At 44.3% G+C, this 20999-nt stretch overlaps 1 protein-coding gene across 2 annotated transcripts in view; it reads left to right on the forward strand.

The window, feature by feature from the left end:
* The first annotated feature begins 11541 nt into the window (after positions 1–11541).
* The window catches only part of ergic2 (ERGIC and golgi 2), a 79917-nt gene continuing 70459 nt past the window's right edge, over positions 11542–20999 (forward strand). For both annotated transcript variants that reach the window (XR_011596755.1, XM_070900398.1), the window contains exon 1: positions 11542–11888. The gene's annotated coding sequence lies outside the window, so the exon portion shown is untranslated. The remainder of the gene's footprint in view (positions 11889–20999) is intronic.

Here is a 20999-nt window from a genome sequence, read left to right on the forward strand (position 1 = left end):
TCAAGAGGGATTAGATGTGGCCCTTACGGCTAAAGGGATCAAGGGGTATGGCGGGAAAGGGGTACTGAGGTGAATGATCAGCCATGATCATATTGAATGGTGGTGCAGGCTCGAAGGGCCGAATGGCCTATTCCTGCACCTATTTTCTATGTTTCTATGGACACCCATTGCAAACTTATGGACCAAACTGTAAATCAGTGTCTGCTTCAACTGCTTGCTGGTGGCATCTTGGTCTTACACCAAGGCACTTTTGAAGCTATTCATTGGCTTATCAATCTGTATTAGGACATTTAAATGTTGCTAATCAGCTTTCATATTTTCTCAGAATTGTCATATCAAGTCATTTGCTCTTTAGTTCCCTTACATAAAGTGCAACACAGAAATTTGTGAAATGTGAACAAACCGGATTAGACCACTGACATTCAGGGAGCCTATAGGCATCACATCCTGTGCTAAAATAAGTTGAGACTTCAGATTCTCACCTTTAGACAACCAGTAATTAAGTTTTCCATTTTTATTGGCTATGAATCATTAATGAATTTGTAAATTATAGAACAAAACAGTCCAAAGCCATGTAACATAACTTTATATTGAAGCCAAAAATATGTCATAATGACAAGTGACTGCTCAACAGGGATGATGCTATTAAAAAGGCTTCCCTAATGTTTTAGCAAATTCATACAGCGAGCAACTGAGTCATAGGGCTAGAAATCCGGCAGGTTTGCGCCTGTTTTTCCGCCATGGCGGAGCAGAAAAAGTACTTTTTTTGTCGCTAAACGTGGCGCACAAAATTTAGCACCCATGCAGAAAATTTGGTAGCGGTTTTACGCCGGCGATAAAAATTTAAATACTGTTTTTTTTTAACCGTTTTTATGACGTCAATCGCCGTCATAAAAGCTCCACTATCGCCGTGGACGGAAAATTCGCTGATATCACCATATTTACCGCCCACCCAAAAACACGCCCAAAAAAATCAAATCTTACCAGATCGGACCCACGGTGCACTCGGCAATAACGATGCCATCTTGAAAAATGGAGCAGAAGTTCAGTGCATAAAAGGATTTGGAGGGAAAGCTGCGTTTTACACATTGAGGTTTTTGTGAGTTTATTGTTCATTTTTAAGGCTATTTAAGGACATTTAAAAGAATGGGGCTATAATATCTGCCATTATTGCTGACTGCTTTTTCTTTGCAGCATTAAGCTGCAAGAAGGCTTATGCAAGAGCATTTTGAGCATAATCAAAGAGCTCGCAGAAGTATGGGGAGGAGGCCTACCCACCACGCCCCCCCTCCCTCCCCCGGATGAGTTTACATATCTGCAGCTGTCTGAGGTACAGTGCGTTCGAAGTATGCGCTTCAAAAAAGAGGTTGTCACAGAGATATGCCAGCTCATAAAGGCAGACCTACATCCTACCAGCATCATCAGGACTGTACTGCCCGGCTCCTTTCAGGCATCAGCAGGGGACATATGCTCCATCTCACAGTTCGCTACACATTGCTGCATTCGCCAGGTGACTACTGCATAGTACGCACGCAGGATGGACTTTATAAAGTTCCCGATGATCAAGGAGGCAAAGAATGAGAGGGCTATAGGTTTTGCATGATTTGCTGGCTTCCCCAAGGTTCAGGCTGCCATTGACTGTACACACATCACCCTGCGATCACCTTCATGAGAATCCAGAGGTTTACCAAAACTGAAAAGGATTCCACTCCCTGAACATACAGATCATTTGCGACCATACTCAGCGCATCATGGCTGTAAATGTCCAATTTTCAGGGAGCATCCATGATGCTTTCATCTTGCATGAGAGCAGTGTCTCATACCTGTTTGAGCGTCAGCCACAAGCCAGAGCTGGAAGCTGGGGGACAAAGGTTACGGCCTCACCACCTGGCTCATGACTCCCTTCAGGAATCCTCAGACACAAGCCAAGCATTGCTATAATCACAGCCATATAACCACACGCAACATCGTCGAAAAGACAATTGGAGTGCTCAACCGGCGCTTTCAATGCCTGGACCACTCTGGAGGCTGCCTACAATACTCCCTTCAGCAGGTCTCAGTTCATTGTGGTGTGCTGCAAGCTACACAACTTAGCCATCAAGAGGGGACAGGATTTGCCACTGAGGACTGCAGGACCACCTCAGGAGAGGAGGGAGGAGGAAGAAGAGGAGGACGAGGAGCCTGGTGATGAACCTATGCCACCACCACCACAGGGGAGGCCTCGTGGAGTTTTCGCCACTGCAAAAGTCTTATGTCAGTATTATGTATGTATGTAAACCTCACCAATATGTCAGTGTTATATATGTATGTAAACCTCACCAACTTGCCACCAAGGGGCACACCTGTGGGAGACCTAAGGGTCACCTGTGCACCCTGGGCAAGCAGGTATAAAAGGTAATCTACCATGCTGCTTCCTCACTCTGGAGTCACATTAAAGAGACCAAGGTCACAAGTTTGAGCTTACAATACAGTCTTGTGGAGTTATTCTGAACGTAACAGTCAGCAGCTCATAATTCAACACTTTGAACAGTGAACGGCACATTTTGCCTTTGCCTGCCCACTCTATTCCACCATGTTGACTATTCCCCCTCTTATTCTGCAAATGAGACACTGCACAAGAATGGTTAAGGTGAACAAAAGAATTTATAAAACATGTAAATTTATGAAATTTTGTCAACTTTAATTTTGAAACAAATACATTTTTAGCGAAGACAATTTGTAAAACTTTTAAAACATTTATAAAATAACCAAAACTGCAAAACAAAACAAGAACCCTTGCAGTCTTGTAACTGCAGCCACCTTTCCTCCCGCTAGTCCTAAACCCACCCCCTCGCTTCTTGCTCCTACCCGCGTTGGGACCAAGACGGTGTGCAGCGAGGCACGCAGTGCGCTGCTGTTGTTGGGAGAGCGACAATGGAGACACCATTGAACCCCCTCGGGGTATGGAAGGCCCGGCTTCTGAGTGGCAAGGCTCTTCCTCGGCCTCACCACTCATAGGTGCTGTCGATCTGGGTGGTCATCATCATCATCATAGGCAGTCCCTCGGAATCGAGGATGACTTGTTTCCACTCTTAAAATGAGTCCCTAGGTGGCTGAACAGTCGAATACGAGAGCCACAGTCCCTGTCACAGCTGGGACAGACAGTCGTTGAGGGTAAGGGAGGGTGGGACAGGTTTGCCACACCTTCTTTCCGCTGCCTGCGCTTGATTTCTGCAAGCATTCGGTGATGAGACTCAAGGTGCTCAGCGCCCTCCCGGATGCACTTCCTCCACTTAGGGCGGTCTTTGGCCAGGGACTCCCAAGTGTCGGTGGGGATGTTGCACTTTATCAGGGAGGCTTTGAGGGTGTCCTTGTAATGTTTCCTCTGTCCACCTTTGGCTCGTTTGCCATGAAGGAGTTCCGAGTAGAGCACTTGCTTTGGGAGTCTCGTGTCTGGCATGCGGACAATGTGGCCTGCCCAGCGGAGCTGATCAAGTGTGGTCAGTGCTTCAATACTGGGGATGTTGGCCTGGCTGAGGATACTAATGTTGGTGCATAGTATGACACTGGGGACTGCAGTGCCAGAAGTCGAGACCATCAATTGCCGCTGGGCTTGACAGTCTCGGTGTTCTCCTGCATCACAGTTACTATCTGCGGACATGCCCTCCCTCATGTCCGCAGATAGTGCCACAATGTTGCCGGAAATGCCACCCAGGACTCGAGGAGCTGTTGGCTGAGCTTGATGCTCTCCTTTTACAGTCCCACCATATCCAGGTGTGTGTCTGCCTGTCTTTCAGCAGACCGGCTTTGTCAACTCAACTTTCGAAGAGACGGCATACTGGGTTCAATCCTGGGGGTGTGTTACTGCACACGACTTGGACCCGGTGCCTTGGATGGGACGAAGCCTGTGAATGTGGCTTCCTCTGAAGAACTTGTGGCCACAGCTAAAAGAGGTGGTGATTGCATCGGCCCGTCCACCACCCACCCCCCACAACAGCTTCATCATCTTGTTCCTCCCATGGAGGGTCCTCAGCATGGCCCTCATCTGCCTCCTCCACTCACACAAGATGGGATGAGGTGGAGGCTTCGATGGGAGGTTGTGGTGCCTCAGAATCCTCATCTGCAAAATAGAAAACAACAGACGAGTGGTTAGCAGGCGGGGAGGGGGCAGGGTGACATGAGTAAGGTCACATAGCACAGACTTATTTGAAGGACCACCACTACTGCATTACTGTCGTCGAAAGACACTGCATCACATTACCCCAACCCTAATCCACAGACAGTACATCACATTGCCCCAACCCTAATCCACAGACACTGCATCATATTGCCCCAACCCTAGTCCACAGACACTGCATCACATCTGCAAAAGGGCATAGACAGGCTAAGTGAGTGGGGGAAAAAATTTGGCAGATGGAGTATAATGTTGGAAAGTGTGAGGTCATGCACTTTGGCAGAAAAAATCAAAGTTATTTAAATGCAGAAAGATTGCAAAGTGCCACAGTACAGCGGGACCTGGAGGTACTTGTGTATGAAATACAAAAGGTTAGTATGCAGGCACAGCAAGTGATCAAGAAGGCCAATGGAATCTTGGCCTTTATTGCAAAGGGGATGGAGTATAAAAGCAGGGAAGTCTTGCTACAGTTGTATAGGTATTGGTGAGGCCACACCTGGAATACGGCGTACAGTTTTGGTTTCCATATTTACGAAAGGATATACTTGCTTTGGAGGCAGTTCAGAGAAGGTTCACAAGGTTGATTCCAGAGATGAGGGGGTTGACTTATGAGGAAAGGTTGAGTAGGTTGGGCCTCTACTCATTGGAATTCAGAAGAATGAGAGGTGATCTTATTGAAACGTATAAGATTATGAGGGGGCTTGACAAGGTGGATGCAGAGAGGATGTTTCCGCTGATAGGGGAGACTAGAACTAGAGGGCATGATCTTAGAATAAGAGGCCGCCCATTTAAAACTGAGATGAGGAGAAATTTCTTCTCTCAGAGGGTTGTGGATCTGTGGAATTCGCTGCCTCAGAGAGCTGTGGAAGCTGGGACAGTGAATAAATTTAAGACAGAAATAGACAGTTTCTTGAACGATAAGGGAATAAGGGGAGCGGGCAGGGAAGTAGACCTGAGTCCATGATCAGATCAGCCATGATCGTATTGAATGGCGGAGCAGGCTCGAGGGGCCATATGGCCTTCTCCTGCTCCTATTTCTTATGTTCTTCTGCCCCAACCCTAGTCTACAGACATTCATCAAATTCAGCTCCGGCTCTGGTCACAAATGCAGTTGTGCAAGGCCGGATTTACCGCTACTGCTGGTCACCGTTTGGCAAATTTTGCGACGTCCAGCGATAGTGGTAATCCGCGCTAAAAAAAAAGCCGTGATTATCGTCAAAAAAATGCCAATAGCGCTATTTTCCGAATTTCTATCTAAAACAATCTAGAAAAGTTAAAAGAAAACAAAACTACAAATGATGCAAATCTGAAATAAAAATAGAAAATGCTGGAAATACAGGTCATAAGTCAGTAAAGAGAGATCGTTGACTAATGACGAGTTGCCCACCCAAATGTCTGTAAATTGGCCTTTCTCTTTACAGGTGTTGACTCATCTAACATGAATTCGTAAATCTAATATGCATTTCCAGCATTTTTTGTTTTTATTTCAATCCAGGAAGGTTCCAGAAAGGTTCCAGGTTCGATTCCTGGTCTGTGTCGAGTTAGTTGATTTCAATCAGGGCAGTAGTGGAGTCACTACAATTGGTATCAGTGCAGCCGGTCCGGAATGGGAATAAAATAGACCTGCTATCCAATCCATTAGGTTAGGGACTGGAGGCCAGCATGGAACCTTACTCCATGAGAGATGGAGAAAAATGTAATTATTGTAAAAATGAAAGTGGTGATATATCCTATTATGTCAGGTGAAAATAAATACATAAAATAATCTGCATTATTTGAAGGAACAATCCAAAGCCAACCTTGCAATAGTTTTAAAAGACACATACCATTGATACTATGGGCTAGAAATTTGTTTTTTGATGAAAACGGTATTTTTTTGCCAAAAATACCGCTTTCACTCCACTACCGCTATGAGGCCTAAAATGTGGGCTTCAATTTGCACAACGATAAAAATCGGCATTGCACGAGGATTTGTGGCGCAAACTGCAAATTTTCTGCAACTTTACTCCAAGGCTGGTACCACTAAGAGGGGGGAAAATACAAAAAAAAATTACAAAAAACAAAAAGTAAAAAAAATCACAAAACATTCACAAGACACTTAACTATTGAATCGCTACAAAAGAATTTAAAAATGAAAACTTTAACTCATCTTTTTTGCAGGTCTTCATAATTACCGCTGTTTAAAGGGCTGCAATGCAGCTTTTTAACCTGGCGTTTTTTTCATCCGCTGTGAGCCATATTTTTTAGCGAAAGCGCTATTTCGAATCTTGCAAGGCGGCGGTCCACTCCCCAGCAGTACTTAAAAACCGCTGCCGTAAGACTGCTTCGAATTTCCTGCCACACCGTTTTTCGTCAAAAATGGCGAAATGTCGCCAAAAAACAGGCACAAGTTTGGTGAATTTTTAGCTCATATCTTGGAAAAAATATATTTGCTTTTGATGTTCTCTAGTCTTGTAATACCAAATTGTAGCCACAGATGGGCATAAAAACAATGTTACTGAAAGTTAAATGAAAAATAGCTGGTGTTAACATAGAAACATAGAAAATAGGTGCAGGAGTAGGCCATTTGGCCGTTCTAGCCTGCACCGCCATTCAATGAGTTCATGGCTGAACATGCAACTTCAGTACCCCATTCCTGCTTTCTCACCATACCCCTTGATCCCCCTAGTAGTAAGGACTTCATCTAACTCCTTTTTGAATATATTTAGTGAATTGGCCTCAACAACTTTCTGTGGTAGAGAATTCCACAGGTTCACCACTCTCTGGGTGAAGAAATTCCTCCTCATCTCGGTCCTAAATGGCTTACCCCTTATCCTTAGACTGTGTCCCCTGGTTCTGGACTTCCCCAACATTGGGAACATTCTTCCTGCATCTAACCTGTCTAACCCCGTCAGAATTTTAAACGTTTCTATGAGGTCCCCTCTCATTCTTCTGAACTCCAGTGAATACAAGCCCAGTTGATCCAGTCTTTCTTGATAGGTCAGTCCCGCCATCCCGGGAATCAGTCTGGTGAACCTTCGCTGCACTCCCTCAATAGCAAGAATGTCCTTCCTCAGGTTAGGAGACCAAAACTGTACACAATACTCCAGGTGTGGCCTCACCAAGGCCCTGTACAACTGTAGCAACACAACCCTGCCCCTGTACTCAAATCCCCTCGTTATGAAGGCCAACATGCCATTTGCTTTCTTAACCGCCTGCTGGACCTGCATGCCAACCTTCAATGACTGATGTACCATGACACCCAGGTCTCTTTGCACCTCCCCTTTTCCTAATCTGTCACCATTCAGATAATAGTCTGTCTCTCTGTTTTTACCACCAAAGTGGATAACCTCACATTTATCCACATTATACTTCATCTGCCATGCATTTGCCCACTCACCTAACCTATCCAAGTCGCTCTGCAGCCTCATAGCATCCTCCTCGCAGCTCACACTGCCACCCAACTTAGTGTCATCCGCAAATTTGGAGATACTACATTTAATCCCCTCGTCTAAATCATTAATGTACAGTGTAAACAGCTGGGGCCCCAGCACAGAACCTTGCGGTACCCCACTAGTCACTGCCTGCCATTCTGAAAAGTCCCCATTTACTCCTACTCTTTGCTTTCTGTCTGACAACCAGTTCTCAATCCATGTCAGCACACTACGCCCAATCCCATGTGCTTTAACTTTGCACATTAATCTCTTGTGTGGGACCTTGTCGAAAGCCTTCTGAAAATCCAAATATACCACATCAACTGGTTCTCCCTTGTCCACTCTACTGGAAACATCCTCAAAAAATTCCAGAAGATTTGTCAAGCATGATTTCCCTTTCACAAATCCATGCTGACTTGGACCTATCATATCACCTCTTTCCAAATGCACTGCTATGACATCCTTAATAATTGATTCCATCATTTTACCCACTACCGATGTCAGGCTGACCAGTCTATAATTCCCTGTTATCTCTCTCCCTCCTTTTTTAAAAAGTGGGGTTACATTGGCTACCCTCCACTCCATAGGAACTGATCCAGAGTCAATGGAATGTTGGAAAACTGAAATCAGGAAATTAAGAGAAATAGTAAAGTGTTCTTAATTTTTTTTAAACAAGCAGGCTAAAAATAAAACAAACAACCTAAAGCACCTTGCATTTCTTTAAAATTAAAAGGAAGCAAAGTGCAGGGGAATACTTTTCAATAAAGAATCTAAAGAGCAATTTTAACACCAGATTTTACTCATGATATCTCTTACCAAGTACAAATCTGTACTGAAGTCTTTCCAATGGCATACTTTTCAAGCGGCTCTTATGGAGAAGTAAAATACAGTAATGCCTCGAAATTTTTTAATTGTGCAGTGGGCAATTGCAGACTGCAACTTTGTAGTATAGAAGGGCATTGGACTGACAATATACCTCGAGGTGGCACTAGAACCAACCTACCAAAATTCTGCAGAAGTAAACAGAATGACAGAGACATGAAAAAAAGGAAATGTTCCGGATTTTGCATTGATAGCGCTCACCGTTATTATGGAGTAAATCAGACAGCAACTTCCGGAGTACGCACATGCACAGTTAAAAATTCCAGTGGAATTCTGGAAGTTGCGGTCCGAGTTACCTTGCTTCTCCAGAGGCTGCGCAATTAATTTAGCATTAAAATCCATCTAAGGATGTGAAGTTGCGGTTCTTACCCACTAAACACATCAGAAAAAGTTAGGGCTGGTGTCTTCAAGTTTAAGTGGATTTTTAATGGTGTGATAATTCATAATTATTGCTAAATAAACTCTCTGGCACTGAAAATTTAATTTTACAAGTGTGGAGTCTCAATTCTTCAGAATTTAATTAGTGTTGGAACTTTTTATTTTAATTTAAAAAATGTTTTATACTTTTTCTGTCTTTTTTATCTCTCAATACCATCTATCGTTTCGTCTTTTTATTTTGCTTTCTGTACTTGATTTAAATCTAATATAAGATTGGGAACTAAATATTCCAGGATACTTAACTTTTAGAAGAGATAGGCAAATTGGAAAAGGAGGAGCGGCAGCCCTGATAATAAAGGATGGGATAAAGACAATGGAGAAAAAAGGATTTTAGCTCCAAAAATCAAGAAGTAGAATCAGTTTGGGTGGAGCTAAGAAACAGCAAGGGGCAGAAAACATTGGTGGGAGTTGTTTATTGGCCCCCAAACAGTAGTTGTAATGTAGGGCAGAGTATAAATCAGGAAATTAGAAACACATGTAATAAGCGTAATACAGTAATCATGGGGGACTTTAATCTACATATAGACTGGGCAAACCAAATTTGCAGTAATAATTTGCAAAAATGCAGAGGGCGAATTCATGGAATGTGTACAAGATAGTTTTCTAGATCAGTATGTTGAGGAACCAATTAGGGAACTGGCTATTTTAGGTCTAGTACTGTGCAATGAGAAAGGGTTCATTAATAACCTTGTAGTAAAGGAGCACTTAGGGAAGAGTGACCATAATATGAAGAATTTTATATTAAGTTTGAATGTGATTTAGTTAAATCCGAAACTCGGTTCTTAAATCTAAACAAAACAAACTCCGTAGGTATGAGGGGCAAGTTGGCTAAGGGAGATTGAGAAACTACATTAAAAGGTATGACGGTAGATGAGCAATGGCTAGCATTTAAAGAATTAATACATAATTTACAACAAATATACATTCCTTCAAGGCACAAAAACTCCACAGGTAAAGTGGTCCAACCATGGCTAACAAGAGAAGTTAAAGATAGTATTAGATCAAAGGAAGAGACTTATAATGTTGCCAAAAAGAGCAGTAAGCCTGAGGATTGGGAGGATTGTAGAATTCAGCAAAGGAGAAACAAGAAATTGATAAAGAAAGGGAAAATAGATTAGAATAAAGTAGTGAGACATAAAAACAGACTGTAAAAGCTTCTATAGGTATGTAAAAAGGAAAAGATTAGCAAAAATAAATGTGGGTCCTTACAGGGTGAGATAGGAGAAATTATAATGGGGAATAAAGAAATGGCAGAGAAATTAAACAAATGCTTTGTGTCTGTCTTCACGGAAGAAAACGCAAAAAACCTCCCGGAAATAGTGGAGAACCAAGGGTCCAGCGAGAATGAGGAACTGAAAGAAATTAGTATTAGTAAAAAAATAGTACTGGAGAAATTAATGGGACTGAAAGCCGATAAATCCCCTGGACCTGATGGCCTACATCCTAGGGTTTTGAAAGAGGTGGCTAGTGATAGTGGATGCATTGATTGTCATCTTCCAAAATTCCAGATTCTAGAAAGGTTCCCGCGGATTGGAAGGTAGCAAATTTAACCCTACTATTTAAGAAAGGAGGAGAGAGAGAAAACGGGGAATTACAGACCAGTTAGCCTGATATCAGTAGCAGGGAAATTGCTAGAAACTATTATTCATCATCATCATAGGCAGTCCATCGGGATCGAGGATGACTTGCTTCCACACTAAAAATGGGTACTCAGGTGACTGATGAACTCATTTTAAATGGTGGAAGATGCCTGTGTGTGAATTATTTTAACGTGAATTCACAACAGGCATCTTCCACCGATCAGCCATGATCTTATTGAATGGCGGAGCAGGCTCGAGGGACCAAATGGCCTACTCCTAATTCTTGTTCATGTTCTTATGTCCTAGCAAATATTTATCCCTCAATCAACATCATTAAAACAGACTATCTGGTCATATCACATTGCTGTTTTTGGGAGCTTGCTATGTGCAAATTGGCTGCCGTGTTTCCTACATTCCAACTCTTTTTAAATACCAATTCAACCATAAAGGAGCACAACCACTAGAATCGGTAAATTAACAAAAACGTTTAAAGGAACCTTAATAAATCAAATAAAAATGTTGTTCCTGGTTGTGACGATGCACTCCAGTCCCTCCGGTGCTCACTGGTCATGGAAGGCCTGCTCCATGGTGGACACCGCCTGCTCCATTTCCAAGGACACCCGGGCACGAACAAAGCTATGGAAGAGAGGCAGGCAATTGGGCCGAACGACCCCCTCGACCGCCCTTCATCTAGACCTGTTAATGGCCACCTTGGTCAGGCCCATGTTTCCTACATTATAACAGTGACTATACTTCAAAAAGTACTTCATTGGCTATAAACACTTTGGGACACTTGGTGGTAATGAAAGGCACTATATAAATGCAAGTCTTTCTTTTTTACTTATCCCTCGATCCCTCTGCCAACAATAATCTGTGAAATTCATTGCAGAAATTTGGCAACTACGTGCACTGAAACAATGCCATTCCCAATCTATGTCCCACATGTGGAAAAAGCACATTAACTACCACATGCAAGCGGGCTCTAACTGAGATGGGCAAAATCTCAACCTCAATGGAAACAAGAATGCTTCAGGCCGGAAGTTGCGTTTCCGGAAGAAGCAGCAACAGCGATTGAGGACGGTGTCGAAGGTGGGAGGTCAGAGGTCGCAGCGTTTTCTGAGTCTCTGTTCTGCGACTCGGAGGCTTGGAAACCGAGATGGCACACATGGCGTCTATTGATAGGCTCTGCCCTTAGCCCATGAGGAGGAGAGCGAGGGGAAGCCAGCTGTGGGCAGGGGCCGAGCGGTGCGGGTACCAGCGACTGCTTCTACCGCACAATTCCTGCGGGCTTGTTACCGCGCCGCATGAACCGCAAGCGCCAACCGCCCCCCGTTCTATAACGCCTGGCCCGGCGCTCGCTCCTGGGGCAGCCGGCGCGGACACTCACTCTGCTCAGGACCCGGCTAGTGTCGATCATTCGGAGTGAGTCGCTCGTTTTGTTTCTTAACAACATCTAACCTAGTTTGAGGTTATCTCCAGGGTGGGTGTCAGAGGAATAAACAGCCATCCTTATGTTTAAATATACTTTCAATTGCCTTTGGTGTTTTTTAAAATCATATATACACACACATCTCCTTTCTAACATTTCCCTGATGGGATTGACAGTGCTGACGTTTTCATGTGAATTCTTGCTCTTGCAGTTTGAGCGCTCATTTGATAGTACCCTTGCCTCTGTCAGAAGGTTGTGGGTTCAAGTCCAGAGATTTGAGCACAAAAGTCTAGGCTGACACTCCAGTGCAGCCCTGAGCGAGTGCTGCACTGTCGGAGGTGTCGTCTTTCGTATGAGACGTTAAACCGAGGCCCTGTCTGCTCTCAGGTGGACATAAATGATCCCATGGCACTGCCCAATATTTAGCCCTCAAACAGCATCACTAAAACAGATTATCTAGTCATTATCACATTTTGCTGTTTGTGGGAATTTGCTGTGTGTTTCCTCTGTTATAACAGTGACTACACTTCAAAAAGTACTTCATTGGCTGAAAAGTGCTTTGGATTATCTGATGGTCGTGAAAGGCGCTATATAAATGCAAGTCATTTAATTTTCATTTTTCATTCCTTATGTTTGCTGAAACTACAGTAAGAACATTTTCCCCCTTAGCTCTTGGCTTTTCTTTTAAATTCTAATTGTAATTTCTCTCTACAAAAGGGAAGGACACTTAGGACATGTTTAGGACATGGTGTCATCTGGCTGTTTTTATTTTGCTAGATCTTAGTGCACTAAGATCGAGTCTGTTCAAAATAGTACCCAGAACCATCAAAAGTCAGACATTTGGAGTGTTAAAATTGGATTTGTGATATTTTGCTTTTCTTCAATCATAACTCCCACTCCTAATGGCCCTGAATTTGTGGTCAGTATGACAATGTACACTCAGTACTCCGTCATACCATGTTTGAAATTGACCGTAAGTGCTAAATCCTGAACTTGAGATCTGTCAAGTTCCAACTGCATGTAGGCTTTGCTGCACGTTTCACCTCCTCATTCACATAAACGTGCTGGTGAAAAGTTGGACTAATTGCCCACCTACTGTGCATTAATTACCCTGAAAATGTTTATCCCCTGGTGTAAGGGGGGGGGGGGGGGATGAGAAAATTGTATTAATGTTTATGCTACAGCCCAAAATAATGAGGCATTGGTTCGTGTCTGAGTGGAGACAAATTTTGAAAGAAACTTTCATTTGTTCGGGTTTGAAAATAGGGCCTTTTTGTGGCACCATCTTTGCCCAAAAGCCTTTTGTAGTTTCAGTTTAATTATGTCCCAACTTCTATTTCGATAAGATTTAATTCACTTCCATGATTTCCTCATGTTATCAGACATTTGCACTCTCAATTTTAGATTATTTAATTTAATCAAAAGTTAGTTGGTCTAAAAGAGGAGAAACAAATTCAATAGGGCTATAAAACTGTAATTATAGGTTTATGTTGTTACGGCCATGAATTAAAGGGCCAATGTTAGTTCAGCTGTATCAGAAGCATCCTAATTGAGGTTTATGATTTTAAGGACACTTTCAGTAAATAGTATCTCGACATTTCACTGTTTGATCGAATTCTATTCATTTTGAAATCTTGGTTTGTATGGTAAATGCTATTGCAATGATCATAATTTGTTAATATTGCATTTCAAGCCAGTAAATTATTTAAAATGAATTGTGGGCAAATCCGTAATCTCCTCTGATTCCTGATTGGCTAAGAGTCAGGAAGTGAAAGGAGCAGCGCCCTATCTGATCCCAGGTTTGCATACGCACAGCGGTGCGTCCCTGGGATCCGTGCGCCACTACACTGCGCACAATTCTGCATTGATTGAAAGCAACTTCTCAAAGGGGGGGGGGGATGAGGTAAGTGCAGATTTTGTTCGGATGTCGGTGGCATACTCCTTATCGGCACCACCAACCTTTAATTCAGGGTCAATATTTTGCGAATTTATCTGGGGCATTACACTTGTACAGTTGGGAGGCAGGATTGGCGACTTGTATCACAGCTGGTGCTTCGGAGTGTCTATGCAACATATTCTTCAATAAAATGTGCCAAGATAACATTTGGTGTATTAAATTTTCAGGCAGCTCTCACAGGTAAAATGGGGGTACTAATCATTTCCTTATATTTTCTCTTTGAAGCTTTTTTCCTCCTTCTCATCCTTCACTAAATCTACAGACTGTGGAAAGATGTGTTTTTTAACCAAATGGGTAAATGTACTGCATTTTCTGATACAGACCCATGCAGACCAGAGAGTTCAAAGTGTAAAATTATTTGGCATCAAAAAGGAATATTCAAGTATATATTTGTTTTATGAAGTACCCAAATTATTGGCAGTGTCAATATGTATGGAATTGGTTAGCATATTTCAACAATAACTTGTATTTATAAAGCATCTTTAACATAATAAAATTTCCCAAGGCTTCACAGGAGCGTTGTCAAACAAAATTTGACACCGGGCTACATAAGGAGATATTAGGGCAGATGACCAAAAGCTTGGACAAAGCAGTAGGTTTTAAGGAGCATCTTAAAGGAGGAAAGAGAAGTAGAGAGCTGGAGAGGTTTAGGCAGGGAATTCCAGAGCTTCGGGCCTTGGCAGCTGAAGGCACAGCCACCAATGGCGGAGCAATTAAAATCAGGGATGCTCAAGAGACCAGAATTAGAGGAGCGCCGATATCTCGGAGGGTTGTAGGATGCTTAACCGGAAGCCAATGTAGGTCAGTGAGCACAGGGGTGATGAGTGAGCGGGACTGGGTGTGAGTTAGGACACAGGCAGCCGAGTTTTAGATCACACCTCGTTTGCGTACTGTAGAATGTGGAGGCCAACCAGGAGTGCGTTGGAATAGTCAAGTCTAGAGGTAACAAAGGCACGATGAGGGCTTCAGCAGTCGATGAGCTGAGGCAAGGGCCTGGCGGAGGGCGATGTTACGGAGGTGGAAATAGGCGGATTTAGTTATGCTGCGGATATGTGGACGAAAGCTCATTTCAGGGTCAGATATGACACCAAGGTTGCGAACAGTATGGTTCAACCTCAGTTAGAAGTTGGGGAGAGGGATTGAGTCAGTGACTAGAGAGCAGAGTTTGTGGCAGGGACCGAAATCAATGGCTTCGGTCTTCCCAATATTCAATTGGAAAATATTTCTGCTCATCCAGAACTGGATGTCGGACAAGCAGTCTGACAATTTAGAGACCGTGGAAGGGTTGAGAGAAGTGGTAATTAGTTAGAGCTTGGTGTCATCAGCGTACATGTACTGATGCTGTGTTTTCACATGATGTCGCCAATGGGCAACATGTAGATGAGTGATAGGAGGGGGCCAAGGATAGATCCTTGGGGGACATCAGAGGTAACAATGCGGAGGTGGGAAGAGAAGCCGTTGCAGATGATTAGATTAGATAGATAAGAATGGAACCAGGCAAGTGCAGTCCCACCCAGCGTTGGAGGAGGATAGAGTGGTCAACCGTGTCAAAGGCTGCAGACAAGTCAAGAAGGATGAGGAGGGGTAGTTTGCCTTTGTCACAGTCACAAAGGGTGTTATTTGTGACTTTGATGAGAGCCGTTTTGGTACTGTGGCAGGCACGGAAACCAGATTGGAGGGATTCAAACATGGAATTGCAGGAAAGATGCGCATGGATTTGGGAGGTGACAACACATTCAAGGACTTTGGAGAGGAAAGGGAGTTTGGAGATGGCGGCGGTTTGCAAGGACGGAGGGGTCGAGGGTTGGTTTTTTGAGGAGGGGGTGAGGACGGCAGATTTGAGGGAGAAGGGGACAATACCTAAGAAGAGGGAACTGTTAACAATGTCGGCTAACGCGGGAGCCAGAAAAGGAAGTTGGGTGATCAGCAGTTTGGTGGGAATAGGGTCAAGGGAGCAGGAAGTGGGTCTCATGGACAGGATGAGCTTGGAGAGGGCCTGAGAGGAGGTCAGAGAGAAACTGGAGAAAGATGTGAGGTTAGGGCAGGGGGCTTCCTTAGAGTATTTTTCGCCCGGTGGGCTAGGGGAAGAAAGGGAAGAGGCTGAGGCGGCCGAACAGATGGTCTCAATCTTAGAGACAAAGATGTCCATGAGCTCTTCACACTTATTGTTGGTGAGGGTGGAAACTGGGAAAAGGGATTTTAAAAGACGTTAGCAGTGGAGAATAGAAGCCGGGGTTTATCTTTACATTCCAGAATGATTTTGGCAGATGCGAGCAGGACCCGATAGTGCTTTATGTGGTCCAGCCAGAGCTGGCGGTGAATGGCTAAACCAGTTGTCCGCCATATCCATTCAAGTCTGCATCCCTTGGACTTAAGGGAGCGAAGATCAGGGCTGTACCAAGGAGAACGGCCAGGGTGAGAGAGAGTAATTGTTTTAACCAGGACTAGGGCATCAAAGGTGGTGATGAGGGAGTGATTGAGCAGATCGGTAGCTGCAGAAATGTCATGATGAATGGAGGGCCAAAGGCTGGACAGTTGGGAGTAGATAAGTGCAGCTGTACGAGAGTTGAGAGAGAGTTTTTTCCAGGAGCTGACACAAAGGATTGGGGGCGGGGGGATTGGAAGGGGGATGTGGGTGGAGAGCGATATTCGAAAATGGTCAGAGATGGCCTTATCTGCGATTGACACGATGGGAGTAGCTAGGTCATGAGAGATGGCAAGATCGATGGACTGGCCGTGAATACGGGTTGAGGGAGAAATTAAGGGAGTATAGGAGGCTAATGAACTCGAGTGAGAGAGCATGATGAATTGAGATGGAGGTTGAAATCACCGAGGATGAGAAGTCGTTCGGTGCAGAGGGAGGAAAGTAGTGAAGAAATATTTTTATGGTACTTGGATAGGCGATAGAGAACGAGAATTTTAAATAAATGATAGCTGAGAGAGGTGGAATAGGGTGAGATGCTCAAAGGAGAAGAAAGTGACAGAGGAGTAGGGGGACAGACCAAGGTGTGATTTACTGATGAGAGCCACACCACCACCACGGCAGTCTGAGTGGGGCAAATGATGGAAGGTATAGCCAGGTAGGGAGGCTTCATTTAAGGGTAAGGTGTCATCGCCCCTCAACCAGGTTTTTGTCAGGACCATGATATTGATGCCATCATCCACGATAAGCTCATGGATGGGGAAGGGCCTTGTTCACAAGCAAACGCAAAGGGAGATGCGGCGAGGGACGGTGATGGCTGCCCCACTCCCTGCGTCTACAGGGTCAGCGCTGGGCAGGAAGGTCGGCGAGAGAGTAGGATGGCACAGTTGAGGGTACTGTTCATAAGGAGGCAGCGTCTAGTGCCTCGATGGACTCTTTGTAGGATGCCAAGAGAGGCACAGAGGGAAGCTGTGGGCATATCTAGGAGGGAGTCAAGCCTGGGACGGCAGCAGGAGAGTAGGAAGGTCGAGGAGTAATGAAGGATTGGGGGTCGGGATTTGGGAGACAGAGTATCCGAGAGGGGAGAGCTGAAAGGAGGCATGAAGACAGGAGAGAGCAGTCGGAGGGAGAGAGAGAAATGGAAAGAGGTGGAAAAGTTTTAAATGGCTCGTGTCCGGAGCGGCAGCCAAAGTGCGCACAGGAATGGACGGGAAAAGCTCAGGTTACATAGGCCTGTTTAAATGTAGTAGTAAATGGGATACAATAGTAGGGAGACCAGGGTCAAAGTCAGAGGTCCCATGGAAGGACAAAGTCGACATGAACAGGATGGGCCAGCACAAAGCATCGACGGACCGCTGTCCGAAGCAGGCGAATGAAGTCCAGAAGCTATTTGAAGTGTAGAGAGATCGAGGATGTGCAGTAGGAAGGAGAGTCGGTAGCAGGGCACAAAGATGATGACGACGTTGACACAAGCTTGTGAGTTACAGTAGCTCGCCGTCACCAGTAACCAGCAAAGTTGAAAACCGGTAGAACGAGCGAACTGGCAGCTGTTCCTGGAAGTCAGTAGAGCTGAAAAACCAGTAGAACAAGTTCAGCAGAGATACAACTGCAGTTAAAAGGAAATATAATTTTTTTCAGCTGAGATGGAGAAACAGTAGTAGTCTTCCAATATAATTTAGTGTAGACCAGTGCAGAAACATAGCGGTATAATCCAGCATAGTTTAAAGCAGAAACGTAGTCTTGCGATGTCCAGGAGATCGGAAACCAATTTGATGGAAGAATAGTTTGGGCTGAAATGCCTTCACTATCAGAAGCAGGATACCATAAGGGGCTAAACATTCCTTTCATTTTCGGCGGGTTTCGGCGATTTTCTCGGCAGTACAGCTGTTTTTCCGCCTGGCGAAAGTTTCCCCCTTAGTTTTTCAATGGTATCACCCAAATCTCAAAACACCCGCCGGGACCAAACTGCCGATGTGCACCACCGAGAAAATCACCAGGGCGTAAGTTTCGCCTCAGCGGAAGCCCGTCCAGATTGCCGGGGGAACCGCCCTGTGAAAGTTGCTTAAATAGGGCGGTAGGTGAGTACTCTGCAAAGAAAAGTAAGTTAAAGGTTCTTTTTTTTAAATTGTAAAACGGCGATTAGATGTAAAAGTGTCTTGGGAATGTTTTTACATTTTTTTTGACAACATTTTTTTAAAAGTTTTCCCCCCTTCCTAGGCCCAACCACAGTCTTGGAATAAAATTTTTTTAAAGCGCCCGTTTTACTTAGTTTCCCCTTAACCGCCGAGAAAAATGGTGCAAGATCCATTTTCTCACCAGGCAATTACTTTTAACTTAAAAGTGGAAATTTTCGCCAGCGTTACTTAGCAAACGTTAGCGGTTTTTCTGGGTGAGCAATCAGGTGTTGAGGGGCTCTCGGAAAAAGTCTAGCCCAAAGAGTGGAAGAAAGTAGGTTTGGGGAAGAAGAGCAAGGGATGGCCATGGATACAGTTGAGTAGGTCAGAAAGCACCTTTCACCCCAGGAGCCATTTGAAATCAAGGTGTTGCTTACCTAGGATCCCATGTAGGTCAGCGAGCACAGGGATGATGAGTGAATGGGACTTGGTGCGAGTTAGGACATGGGTAGCAGAGTTTTGGACAATCTCAAGTTTACAGAAGGTAGAACGTGGGTGGCCATCTGGGAGTGCATTAGAATAGCCAAGTCTAGAGGTAACAAAGGCATGGATGAGGGTTTCAGCAGCAGATGAGCTGAGCCAGTGGTGGAGTTGGGCAATGTTACAGAGGAGGAAATAGACAATATTAGTGATTGCGTAGATATTTGGTCAGAAGCTCATCTTGGGGCTAGATATGACACCAAGGTTGTGAACAGTTTGGCTCAGCCTCAAACAGAGGGAAGGAGTCGGAACAGAGTTTGTGGCAGGGAATGACGACTGGCTTTGGTCATTCCAATATTCAATTGTTTTATACTGTATATGTCAATAATGCAGGTTATTCTGTTCTATGAATATCTGACTATATGCGGTATACAGGTTGAACCTCTCTTCTCCGGGACTCACTTATCCAGCACCACTCCTTAGCCGGCATCATTCCCAGCCACCAGGTGGCGCATGCGCAGAACACCGACAGCCCCCCCCCCCCCAGTTTCCCATTCTCTTTTTAGGCACAATGGTGATACCTCTCCTTTATTATTTAATTAAATAATTCACCAAAACAGAAAATCCACACACATACTAGAAAGAAAGTGATCAGCAGTAGCAGAAGCCCCTCAACCTAGAACACCTCGGGGCCTACTCGGCCTGCCGACACCTCGGGACCCGCTCGGCCCGCCGACACCTCGGGGCCCGCCGACCTGTCTGACTGACTGACTGATAGTCATTTTCATCATCATCATCATCATAGGCAGTCCCTCGAATCGAGGATGACTTGCTTCCACATCAAAAAGTTCACAGGTGTTTCAATGATGGACCTAATATTCCAGGTCTGAAATAAATCTTGAAGGGTGGGAGATGCCTGTGCTTGGATTTTTAACAGTCGTTTTAGCCAATCGGCGAGCACACATACTGGAAACACATCACCTCCCCTTATCCGGAAATATACCTCATTCGGAACAGGCTAGATCCCAAGGGTGCCAGACAAGGGAGGTTCAACCTGTACTGTAAAAGTAATAAGGTTCTTCAAGGTAGAAGCTGGGGAGATGATGTGGCAGTCATTTAAAGAAGAAAGTAGTTCTGTTTATATAGCTCTTTAGCATTCTCAGTCCATCACAGTCAATTAATTACTGTTGAAGTGTTGTGACATAAACAAATACACCAATTTATACACCGCATGGTCACCTAAATGAGATGAATGACCTGTTCATATTGTTTATGTTTGGAATTTTGAAAATAACCAGCCAATTTCTTACAAAAATATTTTGTCTTTAGATTTATTTGGGACAGTCAACAATGTCAAAGAAAAAATTCTGATGCAGCTGTCGGCAACAGATGCAAACATTGAATGTTGATGCCATGCATCTGTTCCTGGCTACAAAGTTATTGCAGCAAGGACTTTGTGTAATTTGGGGATGGAGGTTGTTGGGTTTTTGAGCATTGGTTATGATGGTTGTGAGGTTTGGGAGTATTAGGCGGTCTTGAGATATTGGTGAGAGGGTGGGTGTAGGACAAGGGAGGGGAGGGTCCTATGATTTGGGATTAAGGGAGCTAGTCTTAGGATATGGGTATATTAAGGTGTCACTGGTTTTGGGAGTAGTGGGGAGGGAGCTTGTGCATGGGAAGATTGAAAGTGGTACTGCAATGCAGGAGCATTTGGAGTGGGTCTCCGGGTGTGGGAAGACTGAGAGGAGGTATTAGCATCTCCGAGTGAGCACGGTAGAGGTAAATGTTGTTTTAAAATCTATTTTCCTTTTGTGCCTTAACCCATATGCTTTATTTTCTGGCTTATGTTGCTCTATCGTGCTCTCTAAGTTTTGCCATTTTTTTGTTATTTTGCTTTGTGCCTACTTTCTTGATTTGATTTTTAAATTTGTCCTATTATCTACTTATAATGTGTGTATTCTATTTGGGTGTTCTTGGAAGTTGAGCACGATTAAATGAGTTAAAGGTGTGTTGGCCTGAGGCAGGAAAACAACAAGGCTGTGATATAAATGAAAAATAGTGAACCTCGAAGTACCATATTCAGCAATGGGTCATACTCAGTCAGAACCAGAGCCAGCGGAAGCAGCTGCTA

The sequence above is a fragment of the Pristiophorus japonicus genome, chromosome 15 (assembly GCF_044704955.1).
Source record: "Pristiophorus japonicus isolate sPriJap1 chromosome 15, sPriJap1.hap1, whole genome shotgun sequence".
Lineage (NCBI taxonomy): Eukaryota > Metazoa > Chordata > Chondrichthyes > Pristiophoridae > Pristiophorus > Pristiophorus japonicus.